This window comes from Dendrobates tinctorius, unplaced genomic scaffold (genome assembly GCF_039654945.1).
Source record: "Dendrobates tinctorius isolate UK_male_01 unplaced genomic scaffold, ASM3965494v1 ptg000046l, whole genome shotgun sequence".
NCBI lineage: Eukaryota > Metazoa > Chordata > Amphibia > Anura > Dendrobatidae > Dendrobates > Dendrobates tinctorius.
The window spans coordinates 50,054,340-50,067,057 of record NW_027361714.1 but is presented as its reverse complement, the minus strand read 5'-3'; the positions used below and the strand labels follow the sequence as shown (position 1 = coordinate 50,067,057).

Sequence of the window (12,718 nt, the reverse complement as noted above, 5' to 3'; positions counted from 1 at the left end):
AAAATGGTGGTGCCTCTTATAATCCAGGTGTCTTATTGCTTACCGGGGATGGTGGCTGCAGTGAAGTGGGGTCCCAGGGTCGCTGCTGGAGGCAGGCAGGAGTGGGGTGATACTGCAGGCCACAGGAAGGGATGAGAGGGTGCTCCGATGTTCAGCCACGCTGCCAGGGGGGCTCGTGCTGCTACCAGGGGGGCTCGTGCTGCTACCAGGGGGGCTCGTGCTCCTACCAGGGGGACTCATGCTGCTACCAGGGGGGGCTTGCGCTGCTGCCAGGGGGGTCTGTGCAGCAGCCCAGGGCTCTGCCCACATTTACCGGGTGTCCATCGGCGCTGTGGGTGTCTCCGGGTGCCCAGCTGTGCCTCCACGTGCCCAGCGGTGTCTCCGGTTCCAATCCCGGGGCTCTGGCGACATTTTGCCACAGGCCAGAGCCCCGGGGCTCCCTCTCGGTTCCCTCTGTTTTGGGCTCCGGCAATATGGCGGCCGCCCCCGGGAGCGGCGCATGCGCTGATAGTGATCTCGGGACTGAGATCTCGAGAGATGAGATTTCAGCGAGATCTGTCCCGAAATCACCATCAGCGCATGCGCCGCCCCCGGCGGCGGCCGCCATATTGCCGGAGCCCAAAACAGAGGGAACCGAGAGGGAGCCCCGGGGCTCTGGCCTGTCGTAGAATGTCGCCAGAGCCCCGGGATTGGAACCGGAGACACCGCTAGGCACGTGGAGACACAGCTGGGCACCCGGAGACGCCCACAGCGCCGACGGACAGCCGAACACCCCTGCGGCCTACACCCGGTAATGTATATCCTCTTTGTAAGACGCACCCCCATTTTCCCCCCCAAGTTTGGGAGAAAAAAAGTGCGTCTTACAAAGCGGAAAATACGGTAATCACAGAGCGACAAGTTAGAATAGATATATACACATAGAAAAGATGTATGTATATATGTCAGTGTCATATATATGTGTGTGTGTAATTATATTGCATAGAGAGATAGATAGAAGAAAAGCCGGTAATTATTTGCTGGCTTCTGTAAAATCACAGCAGGAGCTGACAGGATAGAAGAGATGGTTTACATACAGTAAATACACACAGAATAGGTAGATATATACATGTCAGTGACAAATACAATTAGTACAGTATGTACAAATTACTGGACATGTATTTAATAAAAGGTTATTTTGGGTTAAAAAATGGCATGGGCTCCCGTGCAATTTTCCAAGCTAGCGACTGGGGGCTGATATTAATAGCCTAGGAAGGGCCGTGGATATTTGCTCCCCCCCGGCTAAAAACTTTTGCGCATCTATAAGATGTGTCAGTTCTGGCACTTAACCTTGCTCATCCTACTTGCCCTGTAGTGGAGGCAAGTGGAGTAATAGTAGTGGGGTTGCTGTCACCTTTGTATTGTCTGGTGACTTAGTAATGGAGAGGTGTCAATTAGACACTGTACTGCACTAATTGTATTTGTCACACAAATGTATATATCTACCTATTCTGTATGTATTTACTGTATGTAAACCATCTCTTCTATCCTGTCAGCTCCTGCTGTGATTTTACTGTACTGTGGCTGCTTTATTACTGGCTTTTCTTCTATCTATCTATGTAATATAAAAACATTTGAATTGCGGGCTTTTCAAAGAACACCGGTGCGTAAAAATGGGACAGCACTTGCATGGTCCGAGTGCTGTGCGATTTTTTTTTCTCACACCCATTGACTTGCATTGCCGAGTCTCGTCCGAGAAACGCAGCAATACGCAGCACGCTGTGATTTTTTTCTCAGTCCGATTTCAGTAGAGAAAAAAATTGCAGATGAGATGTCACCCATTGAATAACATTGGTCAGCGTGCAATCCGATTTTTTATCGGATTGCACCTGTCCGTTTTTCTTGCAAATGAGTATGAGCCCTAAATCTCAAAAACAGAAAAATAAACATAAAGACAATGGTAACACTAATCTGCGTCATTAAACATTCTAAAAGTCCAAAAGGAATTTACAGGCCATGCTTCATCGAGATAACCTTTTCCGATTGTGTGGATTTTACAAATATGCCACACGTCCTGTCTGTAGGGGAAATGCCCGAGATTTTCACCATGGCTTTCATTCGGGGCAATGTGTGAAAACCCGCGGCAATATCAGCACCACACCCATATGAATGTCCACATGTAGCACACGCTGTCTTTGTTGCAGATTTTGGGCTGGATTTGCAGGCTGGTTTACCGATGAAATATTTTCACTATGTAGAAACCTGGCCTTCATTTCTTCCTATAGCCCTAAAGGTTATTTGCCAAACAAAGCAATATCTGCCATGGGGAAACAGCAGCTGGTCACACAGCCAAAGATCACTGTACACCACCGCTGTATGACAGTATGGTGGAAGGGAATGGTACCACCACAAGTCACAAAGGCCAGAACTAGCTGGATTTTTTGTTGCTTATCGCGGTACCTTGTGGGACCTAATCCGGCCCAATCACTTGCACTGTACGGAGACGTGGAGGCAGCGTACATCGATCTTTGCCCATGCAGGCTATATCGCAGCAAAGGAGGACGTCCCCTTTCAGAAAATCTTGATCCCCGAGTGCAGCAAACCACGCTTTACTTACCACCTCCGGCACTGACGATCCACGGTTCTTCTCGGTTAGTTGTAGCGCTAAGCCAATCAGTGAGCGCAGCTACTGTAAGGGCGGCTTCCCGTCTACGCGGACTGAGCTCACTGATTGGCTGCTGCACTGTCAACATGATGTCCGCACCACCGCCAACCCTGGGAGCAACAGCAGAGACTCAAAGCTGGACCCGGGGACAGTGAGTAAAGCACAGTTTAATTCCTTTTTAGAACAAAATGAGCACAGGGACCCAGATTTTGTGAAAGAGGACAACCCCTTTAAGGGAAAACATCAGCAGTTTCACAATGGCAGCATGAAGTCCAGGACACAAAGAAACGGACTACCTGAGACTGTGGCCCCAGCTCACCTGCTTCTCTCCACACAGGGGAGACCTGTCAATCAAGGCATGCTGGGGAGATGGGGGAGGGGCCAGAAGGAGCTGTCCAGCAAGATGGCATCTCACAGCAGCCCCAGCTCTCTGTAATGAGGGGCCATACTGCATGGGCTGGACAGCATGGAACCCCCCACCATGATCTGTAGCAAATGACTACGGGGACAGGTGTGTGGCGCCCAGCTGGGCCTCCTCAGTCACGGTACAGTAATAAGCGCACACACCACCATAAACAACATGTAGTTATCGTGCATTTCACACACACACAGGCGCCGTCTTACCTGCACAAGTGTAAACGAGCGGGTCACTGGCGGGTCCACAGCCGTCAGGAGGCCGCAGAGCTCACATTACTTCCAGGAAAAGGAGTAGCGAATTCTCAGCTCCATGGAGGACACACGGTGCAGCCTGCTCTCCGCTCCCTGCGCCGATACTGAGTGCGCCCTGTCACCTCACAAGAGTCACAATCGAAGAGTTTGCACTCGAATAGCTCTTGCACTTCGGGGTTAGACGCGAAGTCCCTGCGCCGCCTCCCTGTGGGGATTTCCCAGGCCCGGGACTTTCCAGTAGTAGTAATGTTCACCAGCAGAGGGCGCGCCAGGCAGCGATCGCTATGGATGGAAATAGCAAGCCTATAGGTTTATTCATCTATGGATATACACACAGCTATGCACATGTGAGAGACATATATATGCTAGCTGAAGAGCCGGCGTTGCCTGGGCATAGTAACCAACTGTGGTTAGCTATAACAAATTATAATGATTATATTGCACTTAAAAACCGTGCATCTAATCCTATCCTGTGTGATACTGACTGCTGAGCCGTGTATCTAATCCTATCCTGTGTGATACTGACTGCTGAGCTGTGTATCTAATCCTATCCTGTGTGATACTGACTGCTGAGCCGTGTATCTAATCCTATCCTGTGTGATACTGACTGCTGAGCTGTGTATCTAATCCTATCCTGTGTGATACTGACTGCTGAGCCGTGTATCTAATCCTATCCTGTGTGATACTGACTGCTGAGCCGTGTATCTAATCCTATCCTGTGTGATACTGACTGCTGAGCTGTGTATCTAATCCTATCCTGTGTGATACTGTGTGCTGAGCTGTGTATCTAATCCTATCCTGTGTGATACTGTGTGCTGAGCTGTGTATCTAATCCTATCCTGTGTGATACTGTGTGCTGAGCTGTGTATCTAATCCTATCCTGTGTGATACTGACTGCTGAGCCGTGTATCTAATCCTATTCTGTGTGATACTGACTGCTGAGCTGTGTATCTAATCCTATCCTGTGTGATACTGTGTGCTGAGCTGTGTATCTAATCCTATCCTGTGTGATACTGTGTTCTGAGTTGTGTATCTAATCCTATCCTGTGTGATACTGACTGCTGAGCCGTGTATCTAATCCTATTCTGTGTGATACTGACTGCTGAGCCGTGTATCTAATCCTATCCTGTGTGATACTGACTGCTGAGCCGTGTATCTAATCCTATCCTGTGTGATACTGACTGCTGAGCTGTGTATCTAATCCTATCCTGTGTGATACTGTGTGCTGAGCTGTGTATCTAATCCTATCCTGTGTGATACTGTGTGCTGAGCTGTGTATCTAATCCTATCCTGTGTGATACTGTGTGCTGAGCTGTGTATCTAATCCTATCCTGTGTGATACTGACTGCTGAGCCGTGTATCTAATCCTATTCTGTGTGATACTGACTGCTGAGCTGTGTATCTAATCCTATCCTGTGTGATACTGTGTGCTGAGCTGTGTATCTAATCCTATCCTGTGTGATACTGTGTTCTGAGTTGTGTATCTAATCCTATCCTGTGTGATACTGACTGCTGAGCCGTGTATCTAATCCTATTCTGTGTGATACTGACTGCTGAGCTGTGTATCTAATCCTATCCTGTGTGATACTGTCTGCTGAGCTGTGTATCTAATCCTATTCTGTGTGATACTGACTGCTGAGCTGTGTATCTAATCCTATTCTGTGTGATACAGTCTGCTGAGCTGTGTATCTAATCCTATCCTGTGTGATACTGACTGCTGAGCTGTGTGTCTAATCCTCTCCTGTGTGATACTGACTGCTGAGCCGTGTATCTAATCCTATCCTGTGTGATACTGACTGCTGAGCTGTGTATCTAATCCTATTCTGTGTGATACAGTCTGCTGAGCTGTGTATCTAATCCTATCCTGTGTGATACTGACTGCTGAGCTGTGTGTCTAATCCTCTCCTGTTGCAAAAAAAGGGGGAGACAAAAAAGCGCAATAGGGTCTTATCCACGTTACAAAAGACAGTATATCATGAAATATGCTCACCTGGTTAGGATGAGATAAGAGCGTGTAGGTAGCGGCTGCTGCAGATCCAGAGGTCTTCAGTGACCAAAGAAATGATGAATCCAAAGGGAGTTTGTAGCTATATTCCGCGCTGCCGCTTTAGACAAATTCCAGGAGAATGCTGTATGATTGCAGTGGTTTTATTCTACGTGTTTCAGGGGTCTCATGCCCCCTTCATCAGGAAATACCACAAATACATACAGGTATCACAGACATAAATAGGTTTGTAAGGATGCTGGATTTCAAAAAAATGAGCGCCAACAAGTCAGATGATGCAGTGTCAAAGTTCAATGACACCACATGGTTAACAGTTAACCTAAGATATATTACAAAAGAATACGTATTTTAAAAGATTTTTTGATTAAATTTTCGTTTACAAAACAGATAATAAAGTCAAATTTACGATTTAAACAAAAAAAACAAAAAAAAAACAAAAAAAAAAAAAAAAGGGGAAGGGGGGAGTTTATTCCTGTTTAGAGGTGGATACCTTACAAGTGGACTATGCTTTCAATGAAAAAAAAGCGGTTTGCTGTTTCCATACGATAGTCCACTTGTAAGGTATCCACCTCTAAACAGGAATAAACTCCCCCCTTCCCCTTTTTTTTTTTTTTTTTGTTTTTTTTTTTTGTTTTTTTTTGTTTAAATCGTAAATTTGACTTTATTATCTGTTTTGTAAACGAAAATTTAATCAAAAAATCTTTTAAAATACGTATTCTTTTGTAATATATCTTAGGTTAACTGTTAACCATGTGGTGTCATTGAACTTTGACACTGCATCATCTGACTTGTTGGCGCTCATTTTTTTGAAATCCAGCATCCTTACAAACCTATTTATGTCTGTGATACCTGTATGTATTTGTGGTATTTCCTGATGAAGGGGGCATGAGACCCCTGAAACGCGTAGAATAAAACCACTGCAATCATACAGCATTCTCCTGGAATTTGTCTAAAGCGGCAGCGCGGAATATAGCTACAAACTCCCTTTGGATTCATCATAATCCTCTCCTGTGTGATACTGACTGCTGAGCCGTGTATCTAATCCTATTCTGTGTGATACTGACTGCTGAGCTGTGTATCTAATCCTATTCTGTGTGATACAGTCTGCTGAGCTGTGTATCTAATCCTATCCTGTTTGATACTGACTGCTGAGCTGTGTATCTAATCCTATCCTGTGTGATACTGACTGCTGAGCCATGTGTCTAATCCTATCCTGTGTGATATTGACTGTTGAGCCGTGTATCTAATCCTATCCTGTGTGATACTGGGCTCCCCCTGCAGTCTGTGTCAGAGGGTGGTCTGTGTTGGCATGGTAATAAATTGTGTTATTTCCAGCTTTACAGAAGGACAATAACACCATAGAAATGATAAGAATAATAGGCCTCAGTTACCACAACTGTCTACAAAGAAAACTGTTGCTGATAGCAACCAATCACAGCTCATTTTTCATCTTTTAAACATCTCTGGGACAGCGTGGCGAGTTTTGAGTGGCGACTTTTGTGTTTCGACTTTTATGTGGCAAGGTTGGTGTATGTGTGGTGAAATGTGTGCTGAGGGTGGTAAATGTGTTGAAGCACATGGTAATGTGTGGCGCATTTTATGTGTGTGTTCATATCCCCGTGTGTGGTGAGTATCCCATGTCAGGGCCCGACCTTAGCAACTGTACGGTATATACTCTTTGGCGCCATCGCTCTCATTCTTTAAGTCCCCCTTGTTCACATCTGGCAGCTGTCAATTTGCCTCCAACACTTTTCCTTTCACTTTTTCCCCATTATGTAGATGGTGGCAAAATTGTTTGGGGAATTGGAACGCGCGGGGTTAAAATTTTGCCTCACAACATAGCCTATGATGCTCTCGGGGTCCAGACGTGTGACTGTGCCAAATTTTGTGGCTGTAGCTGCGAAGGTGCGGAAGCCAATCCCGGACATACACACATACATACATACCCACATTGAGCTTTATATATTATATATATATATATATATATATATACATATATGTGGCGCCCCTGAGGCTCAGTCGCCACAGAGGTACTGCACCTTCTCCTAAGGTGTAGTGCCCCACCGACTAGGTGAGTTGGGAACTCCTTTCCACACTCCAACACCTGCATCCCACACACAGGATAGTTCAGTAGTTCCGCCTAGCAGCTTCAGGCTGGGGGTAGCAGAGCATCCTTCGTGGAACCCTGCTTCGTAACACGAGATGTGCTGGGAGGTGGGTGGAGTTAGAATAAAAGAGGGGGAAAGTAGAGAATTGTAGGTCAGTCTGACAGGAGGTCAGGCGAGAAGGAGTTCAGTTCTGAAGTTAGTTTGAGTTCAGTTTAGAAAGAGTGCTGCAGCTGCCTCAGTGATCTGAGCCAACTGGCACGGGAAAGAGAAGAGAAGGAGAAAGACGTAGACCTGCAACCTAAGCTTCCATAAGAGAAAGAAGGAACAGCACGGAACGATGGAGTAGGAGAACAGAGAGGAGTTGTGGGTTGGAAGAGGAACCCTGCCTATAGGCTCTCAGCGCAAGGCCGGGGCCCGGTCCCCGAGGTTGTATGGACACTTATGGTTCTGCAGCAGACACCGGTGGAGTAGTTGGCTGTAAATGCACTACTCCCATCCAAGACTTGGGACACAACAGCAACCGATTTGCGAGCCAGGACTCTGAGAGGAGTCCCCAATAGAGGCTACAGCTGATTGTCATACAAGTGAGGTTCTAGGAACATCTGAAGGAGGAATTCCAGAGAACTACGGTACTGGAGCTCTTCACATTAAAAGGCGCAATAGAGGAGTCGTACAGGAAAGGCACATGTTGGCAGAGTGTTGGAGAGGAGAACTCTGACTTGCCCGGGAGGTTGATTGAGTCTCTACCCTGGAGAACACGGCACGGAGGCGGGCACCAGTGGGTACCACGAACTGTGAGTAAAACTTTGAAACTGCAAGCCCTGGTGTCCTCCATTCATTCGTCGCTAGCACCTTCAGCACCGCTACATCTGGGTATCAGCATCTATACCATTCTGCGCCTCTCCTCATCCATTGCACCCACACTGCCTTGGGACTACAGCTCCACCTGTGGGGAGCTACACCATCGTTGCTGCACCACACCACCAGTCCCAGCGGATCTGCACGCAGCGTTGGCTCAACATCTTACTTGCCAAACACCACGGGTGGTGTCACGAACTATTCAACAAAGCTATAACACTATTGACATCACCGTCATTGATATTGGGCACCCAGGGCCACGGACCGGGTCACTGCTGCTGTGACACATTCCCCCTGACACCGGCCTGGTACCGGGTACCCCGCTGCCCTGGGTGTGAGGGCGACCCATATACATACAGTTGTGGCCAAAAGTATTGACACCCCTGCAATTCTGTCAGATAATACTCAGTTTCTTCCTGAAAATGATTGCAAACACAAATTCTTTGGTATTATTATCTTCATTTAATTTGTCTTAAATGAAAAAACACAAAAGAGAATGAAGCAAAAAGCAAAACATTGATCATTTCACATAAAACTCCAAAAATGGGCCAGACAAAAGTATTGGCACCCTCAGCCTAATACTTGGTTGCACAACCTTTAGCCAAAATAACTGCGACCAACCGCTTCCAGTAACCATCAATGAGTTTCTTACAATGCTCTGTTGGAATTTTAGACCATTCTTCTTTGGCAAACTGCTCCAAGTCCCTGATATTTGAAGGATGCCTTCTCCAAACTGCCATTTTTAGATCTCTCCACAGGTGTTCTATGGGATTCAGGTCTGGACTCATTGCTGGCCACCTTAGAAGTCTCCAGTGCTTTCTCTCAAACCATTTCCTAGTGCTTTTTGAAGTGTGTTTTGGGTCATTGTTCTGCTGGAAGACCCATGACCTCTGAGGGAGACCCAGCTTTCTCACACTGGGCCCTACATTATGCTGCAAAATTTGTTGGTAGTCTTCAGACTTCATAATGCCATGCACACGGTCAAGCAGTCCAATGCCAGAGGCAGCAAAGCAACCCCAAAACATCAGGGAACCTCCGCCATGTTTGACTGTAGGGACCGTGTTCTTTTCTTTGAATGCCTCTTTTTTTCTCCTGTAAACTCTATGTTGATGCCTTTTCCCAAAAAGCTCTACTTTTGTCTCATCTGACCAGAGAATATTCTTCCAAAACGTTTTAGGCTTTTTCAGGTAAGTTTTGGCAAACTCCAGCCTGGCTTTTTTATGTCTCGGGGTAAGAAGTGGGGTCTTCCTGGGTCTCCTACCATACAGTCCCTTTTCATTCAGACGCCGACGGATAGTACGAGTTGACACTGTTGTACCCTCGGACTGCAGGGCAGCTTGAACTTGTTTGGATGTTAGTCGAGATTCTTTATCCAACATCCGCACAATCTTGCGTTGAAATCTCTTGTCAATTTTTCTTTTCCGTCCACATCTAGGGAGGTTAGCCACAGTGCCATGGGCTTTAAACTTCTTGATGACACTGCACACGGTAGACACAGGAACATTCCGGTCTTTGGAGATGGACTTGTAGCCTTGAGATTGCTCATGCTTCCTCACAATTTGGTTTCTCAAGTCCTCAGACAGTTCTTTGGTCTTCTTTCTTTTCTCCATGCTCAATGTGGTACACACAAGGACACAGGACAGAGGTTGAGTCAACTTTAATCCATGTCAACTGGCTGCAAGTGTGATTTAGTTATTGCCAACACCTGTTAGGTGCCACAGGTAAGTTACAGGTGCTGTTAATTACACAAATTAGAGAAGCATCACATGATTTTTCGAACAGTGCCAATACTTTTGTCCACCCTCTTTTTTATGTTTGGTGTGGAATTATATCCAATTTGGCTTTAGGACAATTTTTTTTGTGTTTTTTCATTTAAGACAAATTAAATGAAGATAATAATACCAAAGAATTTGTGTTTGCAATCATTTTCAGGAAGAAACTGAGTATTATCTGACAGAATTGCAGGGGTGTCAATATTTTTGGCCACAACTGTACATATACACACACGTATATATATATAACTGTGTCTTGATGTAGTACAATTGATGTACAGTTCCTCCGCTCACTAAGGCTGTGTGCACACAGAGATTTTTCCAAAGTCTTTGGTAGTGGGTCTGTTCCAAAAACGCCTGAATAAAGTCCCTAAAAAAAGTGACTCTTCCTATTTCTATTGTAAAGCCATGTTGCTGTTCCTATGCTCAGCCTTTTGAGCGTTTCTTCTTTTCTCCAGGTTTTGAATAGCGCCTGATAGGAAACCGAGAAACGCCATGTCATTTCTTGTGATGGAAATCTCTCCGAACTAAGCACCGGCCGATCAAAACGCTGCAAAAAAAAACAAAAAAACTTAAGGATTTAAACTATTGAAAAACTCGTCAAAACCTCTTCTGGGATCGAAAATCTCCTTCAAATACTCCACAGCTCCTGACGTGGTATACAGTAGAAAACTAGTAGCTTTTGACCACCTTGAAAAAAATGTTGTCTGTGTCAGGCCGTTGAATCTGTTTGAGTTTTTCAAGAAGAAAAAGACGCTCGAAAGACACTCAAAATAACAGATGAAAAAAGCGCTCAGGAAATAACCAAAAAACACTTTAAAGACGCCTCAGCATTTTCTGTTGCTGTTTCCTGAGCGCTTTTTCAATGTTTTTGACTGCTATCAGTAAATTATAGCATTTGTGGCGTCTTTTGGACCAGCGTTTTCTGATCTTTTTTTGTTTTTTTTTTTACTGCATTCGACAATGAAGAAACCACTGGAGGTTTTTGTAGCTGAAAACTGCTTTTGACCCTTCCCAGAAACTAGTGGCATAACTTGAAGTTCATGGCCCCCGATGCAAAAGCTCCAATGGGCCCCCAATTATTGTAAGTCTTTAATAGCATTGGTGTTTTTATACAGTCAAAAGGGACTTTGGGGCCCCCAAGGCTCCAGGGCCCAGGTGCCATTGCATCCCCTGCAGCATGAATCAGATGAAAGATTCCCTTTAAAAGGGAAGCTCATTAGTATTCTGTAGCACTTAAACAGAAAATGACTTTCACTTCGTAGAATGACTGATGTCCATGTTTCTAAAGGACATTTATCCATATTTTCAGGCAAATATAGTGTTGGTCTGGGTGCTGTCTGCCCAACAGGCCACAGACAGACCCTTATAAGTCAGCATGCTAGTGAGACCCCACGAAAATAATAAAGGGAACAAAAAATAATACATTTCCCAAATTGGTACCAAAAAACAAGCCCACACGTCACAGCTCCATTGAAGGAAAAATGCAATTTTGTCTCTGAAACTGGCATAAAATTGTGAAAAAAATTAACTATACAAGATTGGTACCACTGTAAATCGTACTGACCTGGAAAATCATAAGACTTTGTGTTGAAATAATGCATATTGATCTGTATGTATTGCAACAACTACTACTGTACTGTTTTATATATTGTGCATATTGTGAGATTGTTAACAAAGTTCAGTGACAAAAAAACAAAAAAAAAAACAGACAGAATGCCCCCTCCTTCTCTTCCCTTCTTGCTGTTGTAATGCTCCCATGCTGAAAGCCACAGCAGATACCAGACTGATCACATTTCATGCTGTAAGCTGTTCAACCTGGATATGAATAAATCTACATTCTGTGTTGCTGACTCTGGATGTTACGCTGATTAATCCGCTGCTAACAGGTTATGGGCCCAGAGTCCTAGAGTCACAAATCTCCAGAGCACAGAGAAAAGAAAAGAAAGGAAGACAGCAAAGATGGCCATCAGCAGCAGTAACTCCATGAAGTTTACAGTACCAAGTCTCACTAACCAGAATTATCAATCCTGGAAATTCAAAGTGAAAATGCTGCTGATAAGAGAAGGTACGTGGAAATACACACAGGAGCCTAAACCTGACCCAGTATCACAGGAGTGGATAGAGATGGATCAGAAAGCACAAAGTACCATATCACTCAGTATAGATGATGATCAGATTGTGCATGTGTGTAAAAGTGAAACTGCAAGAGAAATGTGGGAGCAGCTGCAAAAGGTGCATGAGAGGATAAATTTAAGCAATAAACTTTATCTCATGAGAAAATTGTACCAGTCTAAACTACAGAATGGCCAGGATATGCAGGACTACATAACAAGCATTCTAGAGATTGTAGAACGCCTGAGAGGCATTGGGGAAGATTTGAAGGACTTTCATGTAGCCGCATTACTGCTTAGTGGTCTTCCAGAAAACTATGACACACTTGTAACCGCACTAGATGCGTGCCCAGATGACGAGCTTACATTGGAGTATGTCAGAGGGAAGCTCATAGATGAATATAAGTGGAAAGCGGAAGGTGTAAACAGCAGGACATGCGATGCAGAATCTGCTTTACAGACACAAAATCTAAATGATAACAGAAAGCACCTAAAAGAAACACATGAATGTTTTGTTTGCAAGAAATCAGGACATTTGAAAGCCGACTGCA

At 45.0% G+C, this 12,718-nt stretch overlaps 1 protein-coding gene across 3 annotated transcripts in view; it reads right to left on the bottom strand.

Annotated features, from left to right (window-relative positions):
* Positions 1-3,544, bottom strand: part of TNFAIP3 (TNF alpha induced protein 3) — a 35,302-nt gene extending 31,758 nt beyond the window's left edge. For 2 of the 3 annotated variants that reach the window (XM_073575903.1, XM_073575905.1), the window contains exon 1: positions 3,266-3,543. The gene's annotated coding sequence lies outside the window, so the exon portion shown is untranslated. Of the gene's footprint in view, positions 1-3,265 lie in introns of all 3 variants that reach the window. The other variant, XM_073575908.1, reaches the window with a different exon arrangement.
* Positions 3,545-12,718: the final 9,174 nt, after the last annotated feature.